The sequence below is a fragment of the Antechinus flavipes genome, chromosome 3 (genome assembly GCF_016432865.1).
Source record: "Antechinus flavipes isolate AdamAnt ecotype Samford, QLD, Australia chromosome 3, AdamAnt_v2, whole genome shotgun sequence".
Classification (NCBI taxonomy): Eukaryota; Metazoa; Chordata; class Mammalia; order Dasyuromorphia; family Dasyuridae; genus Antechinus; species Antechinus flavipes.
Window position 1 is genome coordinate 361,992,895 of NC_067400.1, and position 22,913 is coordinate 362,015,807.

Consider the following 22,913-nt stretch of genomic DNA (forward strand, 5'->3'; position numbering starts at 1 on the left):
GGTACTTATTATCAGAGAAGTGAAATCTTAGGTATTGGCGTTCCGTGTTGCCATCTCCAGTCTGATAAAAAAAGATAGACTTTGCAGCTGATGCAAGCTGACTGAAAAATGCAGCATCGTGGGTAGTAAAGAGCTGACTAGACTTGTCTGTGTTGTCTAGAGAATAAGGATTATTGCTTTGAACTCAGTTTTGTTGTAACACTATACTGAGAAGTGATTGGATGACATTGAATCCAGTCAAGAATTGACTGGGCTTATCTGCATTGCCCAGATAGCTAACCTGAGGAATTTTTGAGTTTTCTGTTTATCATTATAATAGCATAGTACTTCCTCAAATTCTTTCAAAGTATGATTTAAAATAATTTGTTCTAACTTCTTCAGTTTAAAAATGTAAGAGGCTAGGATATGCCAAACAGGAATGTGATGAGAACCTCAAGGGGAGCAGTTAGCAGAGAACCAGGTTTCTATGATTTTGGTTGTTTATGAAAGGAAGAAGAAGATCAAGACCTACAGTCCAGAAATCTGAGTTTCCCCAAGCAGGTTGGTCTTATTCATGTGTTACTTTGTTAGCTTTCTGTAAATGTACATCCACTTTTCCCCATGGATACTATGTGCTTTGGTGAAAGTGCGTGATCCAGGTTTATGAATTGTGCAATATATATATATATATATATATGTATATATATATATATATAGTATTATTACTGCTTTCACTTTATGTTGAGTAACTATAATGAACTGATTGTTTTTGCTTTTGCCTTACTGCTAAGTAAATGTTATGTTTTAAGAGTTAATGATGGCATAATTATGATGTATTGATTTTTTTTTAAATGAGAAGCAGAGCAGAGGATGCTTAGGAGCTTCAGTGATGAATCAGAGGAGGATATCTTTCATCCCTTAGTGTTTTCCTCCAGGACTCTGAAAGATTGAGTTGTAACTATGATGGTTATTTCTTGGGAACCTAGATCTGCCTTTATGAGAGCAGACTGGATGAATGAATGAGCTCAGGGACTGAGTATGTGGATATAGCCCAAATGAGGGATTACACTGTGGAATCTGTGCCAGATACATCATGTAGGGGGGTTTATATCTGTTTCATATATACTTATGTATACATGTTTTTCCCCAATTAAAATATAAACTCCTTGAACTTTCTGTGAGATAAACTGTCATTCAGCGTTTGCCTTCTGATTTTTCTACATTAGTTTAGATTAATTCTTAACATTAGTTTGATATTACTTAGCCTAATCTGTATTGACTTCATCTAGCTTTGGACCAGCTCTCTGACTTGTACCTCAGACTCTTGCTTACCAGGAATTAAGAGAATGGATAATAGGACTTTATAGAATGTAATTTTGAGGGTAGTCACTATTTTATTTTTGTCTTTTTTTTCACAGCATGGTTGGTACACTTTTGTTGTTCAGTTAGTCACATCCAACTCTTCATGACACCATGAACCATACTGTACATAAAGTTTTCTTGGTAAAGATTCTGGAATGGTTTGCCATTTTCTCCTCCAGTGGATTGAGGCAAATAGAGGTTAAATAACTTACCCAGCATCACACAGTTAGTAAGTGTCTGAGACTGAATTTGAACTCAGGTTTTCTGACTCCAGGTCTAGCACTCTATGCACTGAGCTACCTAGTTGTCTTCTCCTAGCACATAAGTCAGTGCTTAATAAACACTTTTTAAATTGATTGTCACTTAAACTTCTCTGCATCTAATTTTCTTCATTTGTGCAATAGAGGGGTTAAACTAGATCAGAGATGTCAAATTCAGGGTTGGAGGGGGAACACATAGCCAAACTAGATGAAAATCTGAGAAATATTTAACGGAATAAACAAAAATACAATAAAATGTGGATAATGCTAATTTGTGGTTTTCTGAGTGGATATGTTAACTGTAGGAATTCATTTCTGTTTGAGATGGAAACTATTGGATGAGTTAATTTGTGAGGTCTATTCTAGATCTGAATCGATGAAGCTGTATCAAAATCGTTATTGATGAATGGATAGTTTGTGGATACATTGAAATGAAAAGTAAAGGTGTATTTATTACAATTCCAATTTTGTCCTAAACTGGGACTCTAGCTTACCTGTAAGTATAGACAATGAATCTAGGATTTAGGTAACCAGAAAAGAAAAGCAAAATTTCTAGTATAAAATTGCACACGTTCAGGGGCTGTCTCTTAGACTATTTCTATAATCTCTGTTGAGCATCTGAGCCAGGCATATTTAGTAGCTATACCTGAACTGAATAGAGGAAATGGTCAATTTTTAGACATGCCACAGCTGTAGGATCAGCGTGGTACCCATTACATCTGGTTTGTTTCATTTCTGTATCCCTTTCAAGTCTCAAGTCAAGTTTTAGATATAGCCAGAGGTGGAGAGCAAAACTGGGAGACTGTTATAATTATAAATTGATGTCCAAGGCTTTTATTGTATGCCATGCTTGCCTCATTTAAAGGAGCCAAATGCAAATCTCTCTCAAAAGTACCATTTCCCCATGAATAATAGAGATTTATTGTTGGGAGCCTGATAGGCCTATAGTTCTCTAAAAACAGCACTTCTGTGAAGGAAAATCACATCCCTGCAGTGTGCACAGCTGAGAACATGAAACCTACCATTGAGGCATTTGGGTTAAAATAAAGCATCATCAGCAAGAAAAGAAAAGCAAATGGTTTGGTCAGTGGGATTCTATGCTATTCCAGGTAGGAAGAGTGTATGGGTCTGGTGCAAAAGGGAAAAAATCAGTCACTCTACACATGATTCATCTGAAGCATTTGGCTGTTTTTCAATATTAAGCCTTCTCTTTTTATCATTTGGAAAATTGGGATATTTATAAGACAAAATAAAGTAACAGGTATGAGGAGAAGGGTGAAAGGAGCCCTTTATTCTGAAATGGATTATTCTCATTTGGAGGCCTCCATATAGCCTTTGTCTTCTTTCTTAATCCTGACATTTTTTTTTTTGTGGGGAGGAGGGAGGAAGAAAGGGCTTATTTACCTTTGCTGCCCATCTTTGCTCAGAAGTCACAGAATAAACATCGGTCTTAATTTGATTTGGAAGGTTTTATAAGCTGGAGATAATGCAGTTGAGGGCATATAATGGTTAAGAGACTTTGTTACTGTCATATGAGAATCAGATGAAAAAACCTAGGGATATTTAGCTTACAGAAGAAAAGACTCAAGGATGAAATGATTGCTGATTTCAAATATTTTGAAAGAGGGATTTATAGTTAGTTCCAGAATGAAGAATTAGTAACCATAGATGAAAGTTGCAAAAAAGCTATATTTAGGATTTGCTTTTCAAATAAAATTTTATTAGTTTCTTTTGTTTTTACATTACCTACATTTCCCCATTTTGTCCTTTCATCTTTCCCTTCCCAGACAACAATTCCTCCTACTAAAAGATACAAAAAGCGGGACAAAAATGCAGAAATTCAGACTTGACATAAGGAAAAGCCTCCTAAATATTAAAGGTATTTGGAATCAGGACATGCTGTTTCTGAAGACGGGGAACTTAATTTGTCTGGTATTTTGTAGAGGAATGCTTTTAAAGATGTAAATTGGAGTAGATAGCCCCTGAAGTTCCTTGTAATGCTGTAATTCTGTGACTGAAAATTCTATAGAGTTTTTCTCTCTTTATGATCCATGAATTACAGAATGGAAAAGAAGTAATGTTTGACATTATCCAAAAGACAATGGAAATATTCATAGTGGCCATAAATAGATGGCAGTCTATTATCAGACAAGAATCATGGAGAAAAATGGAGTAAATAGATATAATCAAAGACACGAACAATTGTAAAAGGAGATGAGTTGGTTGTAAAGGGAGAAAAAAGGATAAGAGATGAAAGGTCTATGTTCTCTATTGTTACCCATGTAATATCAAGAAATTTGGAAGAATACCCTAGAATACTGGGTGACAGTGGACAAAAAGACTTATAGAGGACCTAGGGGAGGAAATGGATGAGAATAATATGGGAAGAGAAGATATAAGTGGGTTGTAATATGAACTGTTGAAAGCTGTATCCATATTGATGAGATTTCAAAACCATTAAAATATTTTACTGGAAGAGAGTGGAAATGGTTCAAGATGTGTCATAAACCATCCAAGAACAGAAACTATATCTAACCTGGAGATTGTGGCTTATCTACTCTCCTGACTACCAATCTACTCAAGGGATCATAGATTTAGAGCTAAAGCCATGTTAAGTTGCTCCAAATCACACACATAGTGTCAGAAGGCAGCTTTGAATACAATTTGACTTCTAAAGTCCAAAGTCTTTCCATGGGTACCACAAGCATGAGACTCATACAATATTGCTACTGTCATTTAATAGCACTTTAAGATTTGTAATTAACAACTTATTTGGTCTCCACTATAATCCTGTGAGAGTGTTATAAATATGCCATTTTCCTGATCAGGAAACTGAGGCTTATTAGTGGTTAAAACATGATCATGCAATTGTAAATGTTAGAGGTTGTATTAGAACCCATGTCTTTCTGACTATAAATTCTGTTGGTTGTTCATTACACTATGCTGTCTCTCCAGTGCAGTTCACAACTGAGCAGGGAAAGAGTCTGGATAATGAAAATAGAAATGATTCCTAAACCTCATTTTAGTCAAGAATTTCAATTTTCCCTTCCCACCAAACCTCTTACAGTTCTGATGACATATAAAAAAATTGATTGGTTTGAGGTTGACCTCCTTTTATTTCCTCTGCTCAGCCTCCAATGAAACCCCTAGGAGCAATAAAATATCTATAAGGCAGCTACCGACCAGGAAGAAATTGGGTCTTGGGTAAGCCATTTGGTGTTGTGGTTTTTTCTTCCAAGATCTATGATTTCATCCACATTGTGGATAATCTATAAGTGGGTTACTGAGTTCTTTGAAAAATCAAGAGTTGTCTGTATTATGTTTTCCACCCCTCATCATTATTAATTTATTTACTTTTCATTTAGTATTGCTTTGTATGTCAGACACAAAATAGCAATGTGATCCTGGACAAGTCACAACCTCCCAGGCTCTTCTCTAAGATTAGAAGTTGCACAATTGTTTAGAGGGACTTCCTTACCCCAGTAAAATCATAGATCTGAATTTAAATAAAGTCTTCTCCCTTCCCTCCCTCCCCTTCCCCCCTCCCTCCTCCCCTTTTTCCCCCTTCTCTCTCTCCTTCCTCCCTCCCTCCTCCCTCCCTCCCTCCCTCCCTCCCTCCCTCCCTCCTTCCCTTCTTTTCTTCCTTCCTTCCTTCCTTCCTTCCTTCCTTCCTTCCTTCCTTCCTTCCTTCCTTCCTTCCTTCCTTCCTTCCTTCCTTCTTCCTTCCTTCCTTCCTTCCTTCCTTCCTTCCTTCCTTCCACATACTAACCCATTATTCATTCATTCATGCTTCTATCTTAGAGATCTTATATCTCTCAGAAGAGATATAAACTACCTTGCTCAGGAACACATAGTCAGTATAATTTCAGAGATAGGTGTTGAACCCAGATCATCCTAATCCCAGAGCAGTTTGCTCTGCTATAACTGCTTTATAGATTAAGGAATGTAAGCTTCTTGAGGCTAACAACAGCTGCTTTTGTCTGTACTTTTGCACCTGACACATTGTAAGGACATAATAAATGCTTATTGATGTATTTATTAATGTATCCTACTGACCTTATTGAGGTCAGTAAGAAAGATGATTTTAGGTAAATTATGTAACACTTGTGAATCTCAGTTTCTTCATCTGTAAGACAGTAATGGAACTACTTTTATTTCAGGTTTCCTGGATTGTTTTAAGGAAAGTGTTTTGTAAATGAAATGTAAATTATATTCCTTTTACATTTAAGTCCCCATGAAGTAATGAAAGACCCTTCTCAGGAGAACATATATATATATATGTATATATATATATATATATACTGTTTGAAGAAGAAAAGGGTAAATATAAAGAAAGGTTTGATTAACCATTGCCTAAGTTACTTGGTAAAGAGAATTTAATAAGTTAATAGCAAAAAATGCTATAACTAGCCCAGTATGTCCAGAACAATTTTGGGTGTTGATAATTAACAGCAAAGGTGAACTTCTTTTGTTACTTTTTATGTGTCTGTAATTACTATCTAATTATTAACGTCACCCTCAAGTACTTCCCTTGGAATGTATATCAGCTAGTAACATAACTAGCATCTCCACTGCTGATATAGGATTACATGACTTTTTCTTCAAGATAGCTGACACTGTCATCCTTTTGCCTTGGCTTTTTTAAAAAAAAAATGTCTAGTGGCCCAATTTAAATAGATATGGCCAAGGGCAGGAAGGAAGGAAGGAAGAATAGAACAAAAAAAGAGAGAAAAGGAAAGAAAAGGAGGGAAGGAAGGGAAGAAGGCAGGCATCCAGGAAGGCACAGCACATTTAATTCTAGATAAAATAGTGGCATATTTATCTTTAATTTCTCCAGTATCTCTTTTTTTTTTTCTATTATCATCCTTCTCTTGACTTCCTCTCTATCTCCCCCCACCCCATTTCAGGCCTAAATTCTACTTTAATTATAATATTGCTGCTATCTCCCAGTTCCATTTTTCAGATAAATTCTAAACCATAAGGGAAACGAGTATAGAACAGAATTAAAGTTGACTTGGAAAAATTGTGCAGACGTGTTATACCAAATCCAGCAAAGTGGAGAACTCTAGAAAGATCACTAACAGGTAGTTTCGGTCCTGGCTCCAGAATGGGGGCACTTCAGAGGTATTTGAACTGATAGGACTATGTCTGAGCATTGCAGTCATTTTTTCAAGTCACACTTCAAGTCAGGGATTAATAAATTGGAGTGCACCCAGAGCAAAACACCTGAAATGGTGCAGAGTCTCACCCTACGGCTGGATGAGAATCAGTTGAAGGAAGTGGGGAAGTTTAGCTTGGGGAAAGACAGCAGCAGGGGACATGACAGTTGTTTGCAAATACTTGAAAAACTTTTATGTGTGGAATATCCTCATTTAACCAATGAGGAAAATGAGACTCAAGCTTGTGTGTGGTAAAAAAGATAATAAATAGTAGAATGAGGATTTGAAGCAGAGATCTCTGATTCCAAATTCATAATAATAGAATAACATTAATTAATATTTATATAGTACTTTAAGTTTTGCAAAACACCACATATGGTTTATATATGTGCACATATATATGTACAAACACATACATGTAATTTATAAATACACAGATGTTATATTCAGTCATTTCCAACTCTTTGTGACCCCATTGAGTTTTCTTGGCAAAGATACTAGAGTGATATACCATTTCCTTTTCCAGTTTACTTTACAACTGAGAAAACTGAAGCCACAGGATTAACTGACTTGCCCACACAGCTGATAAGTATTTTAGATTCTATTTGAATTCAAGTCTTCCTGACGCCAGACCTGATGTTCTATCCACCACCTAGCTGCCATATCTACAAATGTATCTACATCAATATCTATATCTTTATCATCTTGTTTGAACCTCACAACAATCCTGGAAGGTAGGTGCTATTATTATCCCTCTTTTGCAGAGTAGAAAACTAAGACTGAGAGGTTAAGCGACTATCGTACAACTAATACGGTCTGATACAGGACTTGAACTCAGGTTTTCTTTCCACTGAAAATTTCAATATTTTTATGAAAATACTTTAGCCCTTATTAACTGTACCATATGTTTTGGTATTTCATTATACATTACTTTTAATTATTCTTGTATTGTTCTTGTTCTCTTAAGCTCAAGGATTACTACTTTTTCCCCAATATCCCTTCTGTGCTTAACCCTGAAGTTACACAATAAATACTCATTGAATTGGATAAAACTCCACCTGTGGGAAAGCCCAGCCTAGCAGGGTAATTAAGAGTGCTGCAACAGCCACTGGCCCCTGAATCTCTTGCCCTCCTTGAGAGAAAGGGACAGTCCTTACACTCAAGGAGCTTGCCTTCCATTGGGGGAGAACATGCATAAAAGAGAGAGATGGAAATCTTGGTGAAGATATAGGCCTTGAAGGTGCCTGTGCAGGTACTATAATTGAGGTGATTTCCATTTCAGAGATTGGCCACAGGATTTTCTAGTTCCAGACTGATTTTTCACTGAATTTAACAAGCTTTCAGACTGCTCTACTATCAATTAGTGTATATTTAGAGACTGCAAATTCATTTTGGCATCAGTCTGGGACAAATATTACCAAGAAAGTTGTTATTTCTCCTATATTTTTGAAGAGGACTATGACTTTAGGGAGATGATGCCCTGACATGCAAATGGATAGGATTTATGTGTGGGAGGACTGTGCAAAATCTCCAGTCTCACTTTCTCCTTCAGAACCATTGCATCCAGTAGTAAGATCATGATGATTAGAGATAGCCTTCAACTAGGAAGGTAAGTCTGTTGGGGGAGGGGAAAATGGCCATTCAATGCTTTTTTCATATTTGTACTTTCTGATTATATATGTCATTTGTTCCCTTAGTACTGATAATTAAGAATTGGTTGTACTTTAGTAAAATGAGAAGGAAAAGGAGTTTGGGGGATAATAAGAGGAGATGTATGTTCAAACTGATCATGGTGTGCTTGGTTTAAACAGAAGCACTGGCAGGTGATGCTATTTTTTCTTTTCTTTTAAAGCTTGTTATTTTCAAAACATATGCATAGATAGTTTCCAACATTCAGCCTTGCAAAACTTTGTGTTCTAATTTTTTTCTCCCTCCTTTACCCCCTACTCCCTTCCCTAGATGGCAAGTAATCCAATATATGTTAAATATGTGCAATTCTTCTATACATATTTCCACAATTATCTTGCTGCACAAGAAAAATGAGATCAAAAAGAAAAAATGAGAAAGAAAACAAAACACAAGCAAACAACAACTAAAAAGTGAAAATCCTATGTTGTGATCACACTCAGTCCCCAGAATACTCTCTTTGGGTGCGATGGCCCTCTCTATCACAAGACTAATGGAACTGGCCTGAAGCAGGTGATGTTATTGATCTAATTATTAGCAGTGAGAGCCTCTTTCTTTATGGTGGGAATGGGTTTCTCGGATTCATCCATGCTCCATCACCAAAGACTTAATGTAAATAAGTATATGGTGACCACGGTCAGAAGTATATGATTGTGACTGTAGGATGTGGTTGTTTTTTCTGCCAAGTTGACTGAGCAACTTGGGGATTGAACCCATGACCTTGGCTTTTTTAGCACCATAATCTTACCAGCTCAGCTGACTGGACTGACTTTTCTGTGTAAGCCCTGCTGGAGATAAGTAAATGCATTTCCAGAGAAGAAGAATTATAGAAACATTGAAACCACTTGAGAGCATTAAAACCGCTTGGTTTTTCCCTTTAATCACCGTCTATTTTCCTAATGGGATTGAAGTGCTTGTGATTCCTGCTGTTTTATATACTTTGGTGCTGTGTGGCTCATTGGTTTTTTTCTTTCATTTATATTTTTGTGAGTTTAGTGAACAAATGACCTTCCATATCATAATGTTTTCCTCGATCTTGATGCATAGAGCAAAATTACCAAACTTTGCAACTCTTTAAATTGTCCACTTGGCTTAGTCTTTAAAAGCAGATAGAATTAATGAAATGATTAAGTCAGTTTACTTTTCGAGAAGGATTTATAGTTTTTTGGATGCTTTAAATCAAAACAACAAAAATTCTGAGCATTTTGCCCACTTATCAGATCACAGAAATCTCCTGCCAATGATACTTACCTCCTGGGTTCCTGTTGAACTAATTTGTTGGTCAAGATTTTCATTATCCCTCTTTACCAACGTGTCTTCTGGCCTGATGTCCCACTAACACCCTAAATTCAACATGCTCCCAATGGATCTGATTATCTCCTTATCTACTTCACACTCCTGGAATATCCCTTGTTCTTTTGAAGGAAGCATTACCCAGTCACTCAAGTTTGCAACCTTGGAATCATCCTCTACTCTATTCCTTTTTTGACCAACCAATTACAAATCTTGTGGATTGTCTCTTTACTATCTCTCACTTCTGAACTCTTTCCACTTAAATGGTTATCACTATTTTGGTCTCTCATTACCTCTCACCTTTTTATTGTAGTACACTCATATTTGGATTTCCTTTTCATAGAATCAGCCCTTTATAATTCATTCATTATGAAGCTGCCAAAATATCCTAGACTGGAAGCTTCATAACTTATATTCTTTCCTCTTCTTTATCAGAGGATTATAGATATCAAATTAGAAAGAATCTTATCTAAAGACTATCTCATCTAACCCCTCAAATTATAAATGAGGAATTGAGGCACAAAGAAATGAAAATGTCCAAGGTCACTTAGGAAGTAAGTGACAGAGTCAGGGTTTGAACCCCATGTCTTCTAGCTCTAAATCCAGGATTTTTTCCACTGTACCATGATACCTCAACATTCTCTATAGCTAAGTCTTCCTTAAAAAATGTCTCATATCTATCTCCTTCTCATGGTCATCATTATCCCTTTTTCTTAAATCCCTCAGACCTTGTGCCCAGACTATTTAAAACATCTCCTACCAGGTATCAAACCCAAACTTTTGTAAATAGTTGCCATATGTAGAACAAGCCTTAGATTCAAGTCCTTAGAGATATTTTCTTGGTCTAGGGACTAGCAGTTTCTCATATTCAAGTAATTTTTAGTAAATACTTTATTGTACTGGTAATGGCCTTGAGGATAATGAGTACCTCTTATCCACACATGCAGATGCTGTATTCTCTACAAACCCATAACAAAAATTTTGCATATAATTTTCCAAAGTTTAGACAAAGGAGGGTCAAAAAGGATTATTTCTCTTGAATTAAAAAAAAACATACCAAACCAGATATTGCAATGCTTATAAGGAGAGTGGGTCCTTGGTTGACATAATCCAATTTACTGTGAAAATGAAACAGCTTCTCGAAGAGAGTTTAGCAAATCCCTGCTAAAGGATATAATACAATATACTGTCATTGTTGATTTAAACTTGACTAAAAGTTGGCGTTTTTTTTTTTTTTTTCAGAAATAGCAATTGAAATTTCCATATTCATTCAGAAGATGGAATCTAACTATTTCTCAGGTCGGTGTTTGTTCAAAATGCAGATAAAATAGAAACCCATTATGAATTGGGGGTCAAACCTAATACTTTAGGTATAAAACATAGGTGATTTAATAAGAGGTATAATATGCCCCCATAGTTACAATAACTATACCAAAATTTTCTACCCTTGGAGTTTTGGGACTTGGGCTTCATTGTATTTATTGCTGTCCTGAGGATACTTTGGTAGCTTTCTAGAAAGTGTCTCTCTCTTTTTGCTAATTATATTCTCATGACTGAAATATTCCCCTTCTTCCATCTATTCTGTCTATTCAAATTGTACCTGTTCTTTGACCAGGGTGGGAGCAACTGGAATTCCGCTGAAATTCATATTGCTGGCTACTTTCCCTAGGTACCTTTGTAGCTCTTGCCTTGGGCATCAGACATGTTAAATAGCACTCTGCCTTGAAGGGTTAGCTCAAGTCTAGCCTTTTCTAAGAAGCTGTTTTTGATCATTTCAGCTGGAAATGATCTCTCTTTTTTCTCTGAAGTTCTAGATGATCATCTGTACACTTTCTGAATTGATAATTTATGAAATTATGAAATGTGGGAAGGTACACCCGGTTCTTAGGGTATTTGCCAGGAAAGATCATGATAGCAGTAGGAAGGGAGGATCTACTTTAATCAGGCATAGAGGGTGTTGGGGTGAATGGCATAAAGTACAGAAACAAGCAGTAAAAAGGATGTACACAAGCAGATGGTGTAGATTTGGGGTGGGATTGTGAAAGAAGGCAGACCATTGGTGAGGAAGATGGGGAGCTGAAGAGGCTCAGACTGCTCATGGATTAGACTTGGAAGCACTTAGCATCCCAGAGTCATTTTGGGCAACAAAGCTTTTGGATATGCTGACTTTACCACCTATGTACTCTGTGATAGAATGGGAAGTATTAAAGCATGGCAAAAGTAGCCAACCTTTGTAAAAGCAGGGAACTTTAGTGTTTCTCCTTATACTCTTCTTTTTTTTCTCTTATGGAAATTTCCTGGGAAAAGATAGGATTGTTTATAGCTTCCATGGCCTTTGCAGGCACAGGGGAAAGCCTGTAATGCCCTTGGTCATTGTGTTTACAGGGTCAGATCAAAAGAAAAGGATGACCTTCTATATAGATGCAGAAGGAAAAGTATGGAGAAGGAAGAAAAAAGGTTTGTAATCTGCAAATGGTATCCAAAGCAGAGCTGTGGAAATTGTGAAGCAAGACTGGCAAATAGATCTAGGGTCTCAATAGAATTGCTTTTTGTTGGAGGAATAAATGTTTGACTACTGCGCTCCTTTGGCCTTTATGTAAGAACAGCACCATTTTTTGTCAGCACGCCTGTATCTTATCCATTCTCCTTGCACACATTTATATCTGGGTGGATTAGGTGAGCCTAGTAAATAGTCTTTCTGCTTCACCAAGATAGGGTAAATTTTACACCCGCACATAATCCCTTTTCTGGGAAATATTGTCCATAAGTAGGTCACCTATTGTAAATGAAATTAGGCTGTAATTAAATTTAACTCACAGTTACAGTATTAGAAGAACTGTGCTTCAGTAATTAGACTATCCTTGCAGTCATACTGTCTGTTTCTTTCTTTTCTTTTTTTCTTTTTTTTTTGGAGTGGGGGTGTACTTAACAAATTAGATAATGAATTTTAGACTTGCATTTTTTGGTGCTTAGAGTACCTCATTCCCTTCGAGTTTGAGTTCTTTTTTTTTTTTTTTTGTAAGCCATAGTCTGGTCCCCTAACAACTGCCAGCCCAGTGTTTTTTTTTTTTTTTTTTTTTTTTTCCCTTTTCTACTCTCAGTTATATAGGCCCAAAATAGGAGGTAGCTAGAAATGGATCATGTGGACAAGACCAAGCCAGAGAAGAGACACAAGAAAAAAATCTGCTGCTGGAAGATTTTTTTTTTAATGGTAAAAAAGAATCTTGGAAAAAAACTTGAAAGGATCTTTTAGATGCTCTAGTCCCACCTTTCTCATTTTAAAAGTGATGGAACTGGAGTGCAGAGAAGGGACTTACTTGTCCAAGGTCATATAGCTAGGTGGGGCAGAGCTGAGGCTAGTACCCAAGTCTTTGTGCTCCCCTGATAGAACTTTCTGCATGATGCTAAGCAACTTTCTGGCAATAGGGTTGTCCCCTGTTATTTGGGATGCCCTGAAATCAGTAGGAGAGAGAAAAGTATCTTCCAGGTAATCTTCATGGGGCATGTTAGAAAGTCCTGATGCTGATTGCTTAGAACATGCTTTTATGAGTAGGTTGGAGAAATAGATGATTTTCTGAAATCCTTTCCAGCTTCTAAGAGATCATACATCATAGAATCATAGACTATTAGAGCTGACCTTATAGGGCCAACCACCTCATTTGACAAATGGGGAAATGGTGACTAAAAGTTTAAGTGGCTTGCCTAAGGAAATTTAGAAGATGAATAAAAATTAGAATTCAGGTAGCTCGACTCAGGTAGGGCAGCTAGGTGGTGCAGTGGAGAGGGTGCCAGACTTGGAGTCAGGAAGGTACATGTTTCTGAGTTCAAATTTGTCCTCAGACCCTTATCAACTATGTGACTCTAGGCAGGTCACCTTAACCCTGTTTGCCTCAGTTTCCTCATCCGTAAAATAAACTGGAGAAGGAAATGGCAAACTACTCCAGTATTTCTGCCAAGAAACCCCAAATGTGGTTACAAAGACTTGGTTGTGATTGAAAATGACTCCACAACAAAAGCCTGACTCAGTCCAAGCTTGCTTCTCTAAGTCAAGCTAATTCACTCATTTCTCCTTAATAATAGGATAATTAAGATTTAGTTTTAATGTTCTTCTCTCTGCCTATTCCCAACCTATACCCCACCCTTGCCAAGTTCTCACAAGTTGTCTTAACATTCTTAGAAACATAAATGACTTAATATTAGCAAAAAATCGAGAGGTCCAGGGCCTTACCGGCCTTCAGTGGCATACTGATTTAGTGATATTACCACCACCACTTGTAAGGAAAAATCAGCCATTAAACTAATAGCTTTCTGTGTTTCTCCAAAAAAAGTGCTAATTTATTTCTTTCTAATGGCCATAAATATAGGCAAATGACCCTTCCCTAACAAGAACTCCCTATTCTGACTAACTCTTCCTTAATTAGATTTAGATAGTGCAGAAGGCTACCTAGCTTATTCAATTTGACTGTTTCATGCTGAAATTGCTTTACATACTTTTAAGAAATCTAGCTTTGAAAAACCCTTGGCCTAGTTTTACTAGTAAGACCATGAGACATGCACATTTATGCCTCATTTTGAGACATTCATCAGATTTGGGGGCAGCTGAATGGTTTTTAAAAGCAAAATCACAAACATCAAAATTAGGACTCAAGTACTAGGATTTCTTAAGAGAGTAAAAATGGAGTCCTGTAGAGCACATTCTAGCTAGTTAATGAGGAGGTGAAGTATAACAATCTTGTATGTAACATTGCTCTCACATTATATCAATATATATAATTAAGGCATATTTTTTAATCTACTCCTGGGAGAAGCTGCAGGTAAAATAAACTTAGAAGAAAATAATGGTTCTTGTGGTACAATATATTAGATTGATATCTTTTAATGCTGTTATAAGCTTCATACGGGGAGAATGGAAATTCTTGAACATTCTCTGTATTTATAATGTAAAAGCAAAGTGACTACTCAGGCCTTTGTTCTCTCAAATACCTTAGCAAACACAAGCATGCATGAAATGTAGAGCTGAATACTTGCATTCAGAGAGGGACTTCTTCCCTAACTGTTCATATTCAATCTGTTTCTGACTCAAAAATTGGAGGTTGGAGTGAAGTAGACCTGTGAAGGGCAATTGTCAGTGGAGGAATTGTTATTTCCCTTTCTTCTCCAGGAGCAGAGAAAAGAAGACTTTTTTGTGCTATGAGAGTTTGGAAGATATTTGAGGCTCTGAAATGGTAAAATCATGCTGAAAATAACTTAGTTTAATCAATCAAAAAGCACAAGTATCACCTATGTGCTTGACCACAGACACAAAAATGAAACTGTGGCTGCCCTCAAGGATCTACATTTTATTGAGGAGATGATGTGCATTTAAATAGCCATATTTATAAGTGACTAGGAATGTCTACCTACCCACCCACATGGGTATTATTGCCTGACATACACTTTTCTCCCATTCCCCCTACTGATTCATGCTGGCAGGTCTGGAGTCTCAGAGAAGAACATGTTACATGGCTGCCATTCAGAACTTTTTCTCAGGATCTTGAAATATATCTAGTATAGGGATTTATTTTCTCTCCCTGTACTACTTACTGCTCCCCCCCCCCCCAACCTTTTGAAGGCAGAGCTTTGACTTGGGAAACATGGCTACAAGGCATTATTTACATGTGATTATTTTTAGAATTTTCAGCATTATAACTACTACTTGCATTAAAGTGCCTGAGCCCCCACAGGTGTGCTTTCCATTTATACAACATCAGTCCCATGTCAACATACATTATTAACCATAAAACATTTAGTAAGCAATTAAACAAAAACAATAATAATAACATTCACTCTCTAGAAGAGCAACTAATAATAACATTTATTCATCAGAAAAGAAAGCATAATAGTAATATGACTGTCTCATAAACCTGAATCATACTTTCCTATCAATGTGCACAGTGTCAATGGGAAAAGCAAGTACATACTTGTGGGGAGACATGAGTAAAGAAAGTCATATGTGGAGGGGAATTCACAACTTTGGGATACTGGGATTAGTGTCCTTTATCACTTTGTATAATCTATATCACATGAAGGTAACTCTCTGTTAACTGCTTTTCTTCTAATTTCTCCTTTGCTGGACATAAACATTCCTGTTTTTGAATTAAAGAAGTAGTGATGAGGTCTTTTTCTTCACAGCCACCCTTAATAGGTAAGTGAGAAAAAAGTTTTATGTTCTTTCAGTGAAAAGCAGTAGAGAACTGCTGGAGCTTTTCAGATCTACAAATAGTAGAAGATTCTGTTTTGTCTAATGAGCTCCAATTCTCTTTTTATAGAAAAGCACAGGTCACAAAAATATGTAAATTCAATTTTCTCTCCTTTGTTCCCCTCTTCTCTTCCCTATTCCATCTGAATCAAAAAGGAGAAAAAAGTAAAATGCAACAGAGGAGGAATTGAAAATTTTCTTCTCTCTTGGACTGTATATGACTAGTGAGCAACTAGAATTAATAACTCCTTATACAATAGCAGGATAAAATTCTCTTATAGAAGCTGATATAGTCAATCATTAGCAAAACAATGATTCTTTCAATCAGCAAGTTTCCAGGAAAGCAAAAGAAGAGTCATTTGTTTCAGGTGGAAGTTTTATATGGTTCTGGCTTCTTTGTGCTAAGCTATCCTTTTGCTTTCCTTATTCCTCAAAACGTTCCTGGTTTTGCATGCCTTCCCATATCTAAAATAAGAGCTCTTGGTTGTCAATGGCTTTATATCTATGAGGTAAAACTCAAGAAATCTACCTTTTTTTTTTAAATAGCAAGAATGAACCCAAGAGTATTTGTAAAATATTCCCTTAGTTCCCAAACTATTTTTTGACCTGTAATTGCCAATTGTAATTATGAATTATCACATGTAAATGTTTGATTACCTATAATACCCTGTTGTCAAGTTTCCTCAGTCATTGTTCTGTCTTCAAATAGATCCTCAGGATTTGGGTAGAGAGGAAGTGGGAGGGAAAGAAAATGAGTATTTTCCAATCAGAAAAATTAAAACCTAATTTTAGAAAAAGGTTCTATACATTCCTCTGAGGACCATTTCTTTATCTGGTCCTATGTGTAGTCTATCTTTCATTGATAAGACATTTATCTGAGAAACTTTGTTTCTTTCACAAGTGAATTAAAATTTAAAATAAATGTTCTTTCTCTGGCCCTTTCACAAACCAAATTGCTCACAAATGGAAGGGGTAGACTCTTCTATACAAAATGTATGCAAAATACATTCTTTATTGGGGGACTAGGAAGTTGGGGGATAAGGAAAAACTATATCTCGAAGATGGTTTTGAGAAAAGTTTCAAAAGAAATGAAGGATTCTAAGAGACAGAGGCAAGAATATAGTGCAATCTAGCCCTGGGGCACAATCAGCACAAAGACATGAAAAATGGAAATGGAATGCCATGTAAAGCAAGTTTGGCTGGATTGGCATGTTCTCAGAGAGGCGTAGTAGATAATACAGTTGGAAAACAAGCTTAGGTTAAGGTTGTGAAGGGTTTTAAAAGTCTAAAGAGGAACTTATATTTGATCTCAGAGATAATAGAAAGCTGCTGTCATTTGAGTAGAAGAATGGCATCATAAAAGGTACCCTTTAGGAAATTCACTCTGGCAGTCTAACAAAAGATGGATTAGAGAAAGGAGAGATTTGAGACCAATTAGGGGGCTATCACAATAGTCCAAATAAGAGGTGATAAGGTGATAAGGACCCTGAAGGAACTAAGGTGGTAGCTGTGTGAGTTGAAAGGAAATGGATGTGAGAAATGCTATTGAAGGAGAAATAGCAAGATTAGGCAACTGATTGGATATGTGTATATATGTTATCTTCACTAAGTAAAGGATAACAGTAGGGTTTCAGACCTAGCTGAGTGGAAGAATAATGATGCCTTAGAAAGAAATGGGCAAATTCCAAGAAGGGTGGATTCCAGAAAAATAGTGGATTCTGAGAGAAATATAAATATTTCAATTTTGGACATGAGGAGATTGAAATTGCTTTAGGAATTCATTTTGAAATAACAAAAAAAGTCCTTTTCAAATGTTAAAGTTGCACAGATATTAAATGATTATTTTTAATTGTTATCTCAATCTCATCTTTTTGATGGGGATAAGATCAATTGTTATTGGGACAATTTTTCATTCTGTTATATTTCCTTTATACTCAACATTCAACAGAATGTTGCATGGGTGAACAAAATAATTGCTATTTGTATTTGAAAACTGTTGTTAGGATGCAAGCTTATTCTCTATATAGACTACTATACAGATTCAGCACAAATCCAGGAGTAGCCACAGCAGTGGGGATAATATTGTATTTTGATTTTTCTTCTTCTCCTCCTCCTTCTTCTCTGTCTCTTCCCTCTTCTCCTTCTCCTTCTTTCTTCTTCCTTCTCTTCCTCCGTCTCCTCTTCCTCTTCCTCCTTCTTCCTTCTCCCTTCTTCCCTCTCTTCCTTCTCCTCCTTCTCTTCCTTCTTTTCCTCCTGCTTCTGCTTCTTGTTCTTCTTGTTCTTGGTCTCCTTCTTTCTTCTTCTCCTTTCTCCTCTACTTCCTTCTCCTCCTTATCTTCCTTCTTTCTTCTTCCTTCTCTTCCTCTTTCTCCTCCTCCTCTTCCTCCTTATTCCTTCTCCTTCTCTTCCTTCTCCTCCTCCTGCTTCTGCTTCTTGTTCTTGTTCTTCTCCTTCTTTCTTCTTCTTCCTTCTTCTCTACTTCCTTCTCCTCCTTATCTTCCTTCTTCTTTTCCTTGTCCCTCTTTTTTGCCTGTGATTTAACTGGTGTAGAAAATTTCATCTTTTAATATAGGTTTTCTACTTTCCAATATGGCAGTTAGGACTTGAACCCAGGCTTTCCTTGCTCTGAAGTTGGCTATCTAGCCAATTCACCATGTTGCCTCTCATTATCATTTCCACTGTTATAATTTTCAGTATCATCGTCATCATCATCATCATCATCATCATCATTATTGGTATTCAATGTCAATAAGTACTTGAATATCTAATATGTACCTAGTATGTTTATTTTTTTTGCAAGACAATTGTGCTTACGTGACTTATTCAGGGTCACTGAGTCAGGGTTAAGTAGCTGAGGCCATATTTGAACTCAGATCTTCCTGACTTCAGAGTTGATACTAATCACTGTACCAGCTAGTAACATCCAGACCCATGTTTCTTTTAAAAAAGGTTTTTTTTTTTCCTGTACTTGAACCAATAACCTAAGGCCCCCCAGGGAATATTTACTATAGTCCTCTATTCTATCAATTGAATAAAGCACCACTTTCATTATATCTTCTAGATGAAATTTCATGAGGGTAGGGACTATATCTTATTGATCTTCATGTAGTATTCAGTGTTTATCTACCACAATACTTTTAAAGTACAAGGAACTTAATAAACATTTCCCAAATTTGGTGATTGTGTCTCTCTTGCTTAACATTTTCCAATAACTTCCCTTTGCCTGCAGGAAAGGTTCAAACACCTAAGTCTGACCTGTCACAATTTGGTCTCAGATACTGTCTAGTATTATTATAGTATTATATTAATAGACATAGTCTATTAAGTTTCTCTTTTAGAAAAACCTTTCATTGCAGTCAGCTTGTCTTAGATTACACCATTCTCTCTGCTTGGAATAGCTTCCTTAATTCTCTGTCAATTTAGTCTTTTGTCCTAGTGCTATTTCCCTCTTCCTAGAATATCCTTTTAATCATTGCTGCAGATCAAAATGCTACTTATCCTTCAGTGCCCAACCTAACTTCCCTTTCTTCCATGAAAACTTCTTTAGTCATCCCTGGCATAGTATGATCCCTCCATCCTTTGGATTTATATAGTGTTATTGTTGGTCATTTGCTTCTATGATGTCTTTTGTGTTGCTATCTTATCCTTTTCATTTGTACAGGTTGTATATCTACAATTAGAGACTGTAGCTTCTTGTACCTGATATTTTATACGCCTCAATGCTTAACTTATAAATTTAATGTTTTATATATAATGCTTATTATAGATTGGTTGAAAACTTTAGTGGATATATGTTCTTATTGATATTAATCCACTAGTGTGAATTACTGACCACTCATAACTTTTTATCTTAGTAATTCTTGTCCATTGCCTCTCATTTTTCCTCATGATGTATCAATACTTCAATGATACCAGTATAGCCTTCACGTTGTCCATCTGTTTTTCTTGCTCTTTTTTTAACTTGGATTGGTCCATCTCCTTTCCCAAAAAAACATTCCCTGAATGATTTTTTTACTCCACATCTTGCATGCAATTCATTATTCTTAATATGCTACAGCTGACCTACACTCACAATTCATCTTTTCATTACCCTTTGTGTCATTTTAATTTTCATTCTTTGGAGATTGTAGTGTTCCATGATCCATGGAGTTCCATAATCCATCAACCAGATGCAGCCACATAGATGACTTTGTTCAGTGATCCTCTGATGATCAATATCAAGTGAAGGGGAGAAAAAATGATAAAATATACTTTTCTTGATAGCAAGGTGGGGGGCCATGGATGTGGAATGTCATATATGTTAGAAATAGTGGCTGTGCTAGTTGGTTTTGTACAACTTTTCTATCTGACAAAAAAAAAGATTATGTATGACACTAGGAAAAATGGGTTATGCAAACAAAAGACTAACAAATCTTCAAAAAAAATCAAATAGAGACATATGTTCAACAAAAGTTTTTGCCACTGTTATGATGTGCTTTCTGTATAGTCTAAATATAATTCAGTCTAAGCAGTATAAAAAGCATTTTTCAAATACTTACTATATTTAAGGCATGTGCTAGGTGCTGGGGATACAAAGAAGAAAAGGAAAAAAATATACCTTTTCCCTATAGAAGGTTTCATTTGACTAAAACCATGTAGCATGTAAACATATGGCTATAGATATGATCCTATGAGGGGGAATAACAGAGATAACAATTAGTTGCAACAAAAAGGAGGTGGCACAGAACTAAATTTTGCAGGAAGCTAAGAATGACAAGAAGCATAAGGGAGGAAGGAATGCATTTCATGTATAGGGTCCAGCTTGTGCAAAGTTTTGGTCAGGAAATGAAATGCCTCATTCAAGAAACAAGAAGTAGACCAGTTTGACTGGAGATAAAATGAAATAAGTTAGGGAAGGTGGCAGCCAGATGGTGATGAGCTTTCAATATCAAGTTGAGAATTTGGTATTTTATCCTAGAGGGAATTGGGAGCCATTGCAAGTTTTTTAAGCAGGAATGTGCCCAAGTCAAACATATTTTACAAAGATTGTTTTTCTAACTGTGTGGAGCCTTGATTTGTGAAGGGAAAGACTGGAAGTAGGATCTCATTAAAATACAATTACAATTATTTGGGCATGAGACGTTGAGGATCTGGTCTCAATAATAGACATAAAAGTCTTGACTAGCTTTTTCTTACTGAGCTTAGAATCATGGGACCTGAACTTGAATACTTGTTCTGCTACTTAGGACCTTTGGGGTCTTGGGAAAGACAATTTATTTGAGTTTCTGTTTACTCATCTGTCAAATGAAGAGGTTGCACTATCAGGGCTTCTTAAACTTTTAATTTTTACCTGACCATGGTTGTATAGGTATACAAAATAGATATACAAAGCAAACATTTACTGACAATTAAACATAATTTCTCAACCCCTACATTTGGTTACAAGACTCCATATGGGATCAAGAACCACCATTTAAGAAGCTATTGACTATATCACCTCTAAAATCCCTTCCTGTTCCAAATCCTCTAATAGAAAACTAGGGGAGGAGTGGGTTTAGGAGGGAAGACAACCAGTTTTATTTTAGACATATTGAGCTTGAGAGACAAACAGAACATTTATCTGTTGCATAGAGATGTTCAACAGGATGTTGATAAAACTACTACAACTGAGGAGATATTAAATATGGAGATGTGAGAATCACTGGTATAGATGTAGAGGAATTGATTTATGACCAATTTCTCAGCATCCAAGGCCCAAAATATAATCACAAAGTGTCAATGAGGCGTTTAACAAACTCTACTGATGATTTGCACCTGATCCTTTATGAGATGCAAACAATTCACTTGAATGAATGAAAGTGTTCTACATTATTGATCAAATAAAAAATTATACTTACTTTTACAAGGTTTTATATGGGTAGGCACCAGGCACAACTCAAGAGTTTGAGAGTTCCATGCTAGGAGTGAGAAGTAAAAGAAGAACTAGGCCCTGAAAGGGAATAAATTTTGGAGGAGAGAGATGAAGTTTTTTTTCTCCTTCCTTCTTCATTGCCCAGCCTCCCTCCACTTTCAATGCTCATGTTGTTTTGAAGGGGACTACTTGACCATTAGGAGCCACAGCATATAACAGGGAACACACACACACACACACACAACACTCCAGTCAGTTAGAGACACAGGGAGGCAGTCACTTGAGGGAGAATAAATTTCCAGGATTTAAGAGAGAGTTAGTCTTTATAATTGAGACTCAAAATGTGGACTGCCCATCTGAGATGCTTTCCCCAGAGAGCGGGGTGGGGGTGGGGGGATTTAGTTAGGATTCTCTGAGAAAGAAAAGGACTTCCAGACCCCATAGTTTTAGATTTTTGCATTTCCTTAGTCTCATGTCACCCCAATTGTATGCTTCACTCCTAATATACTCTTAAGTTTCTGCCTATTCTCCAAAGGACAATATATGTTTGTGAGACTGTGCCTCAGGTTTCTTTGTGTGTAGGCTACTTCAGGCTACTGTTTGTTATTATTAACTCTCTATTTACTGAGATCTAATTGAGTCGATTGACTATTAAAGACAAGCAAAGCAGTAAGAAGTTGTGAGCTGTAGTTTTAGAAGAGTGATCCCATATGGTGTTCCCTGGAACCTTGAGAGTAGTCAACCTTAAATCTAAAAATCCAAATAATGGGAAATTAGGCTAGAAAAGTGTTATGTAGGGGTGATAGGCCTATGGAAATCATTGTCATCCAGAAAAAAAGGTATAGAAAAGGAAGAAAATAGGGCCAAAAGCAGACTGTATCCACAATTAGATTATGCAACATAGAAGATGAATCAACATAGAAAACTGAGAAGGAAGAGTAAAAAAATTGGGAGGAAAACTAGCAAAGAGCACTCTCACAAAAATCCACGGAGAAGAAATTATCCACCAGAAAAACAGCAGTATCAAATGCTGCAGATATCAAGAA

The 22,913-nt window shown here is 36.4% G+C and overlaps 1 long non-coding RNA gene across 1 annotated transcript in view; it reads left to right on the top strand.

Moving 5' to 3' along the window:
- Window positions 1-346: 346 nt before the first annotated feature.
- Window positions 347-22,913, top strand: part of LOC127554364 (uncharacterized) — a 70,879-nt gene continuing 48,312 nt past the window's right edge. Inside the window, exons 1-3 of the long non-coding RNA XR_007951954.1 lie at window positions 347-540; window positions 7,287-7,494; window positions 8,313-8,369. This is a non-coding gene — a long non-coding RNA (uncharacterized LOC127554364). The remainder of the gene's footprint in view (window positions 541-7,286; window positions 7,495-8,312; window positions 8,370-22,913) is intronic.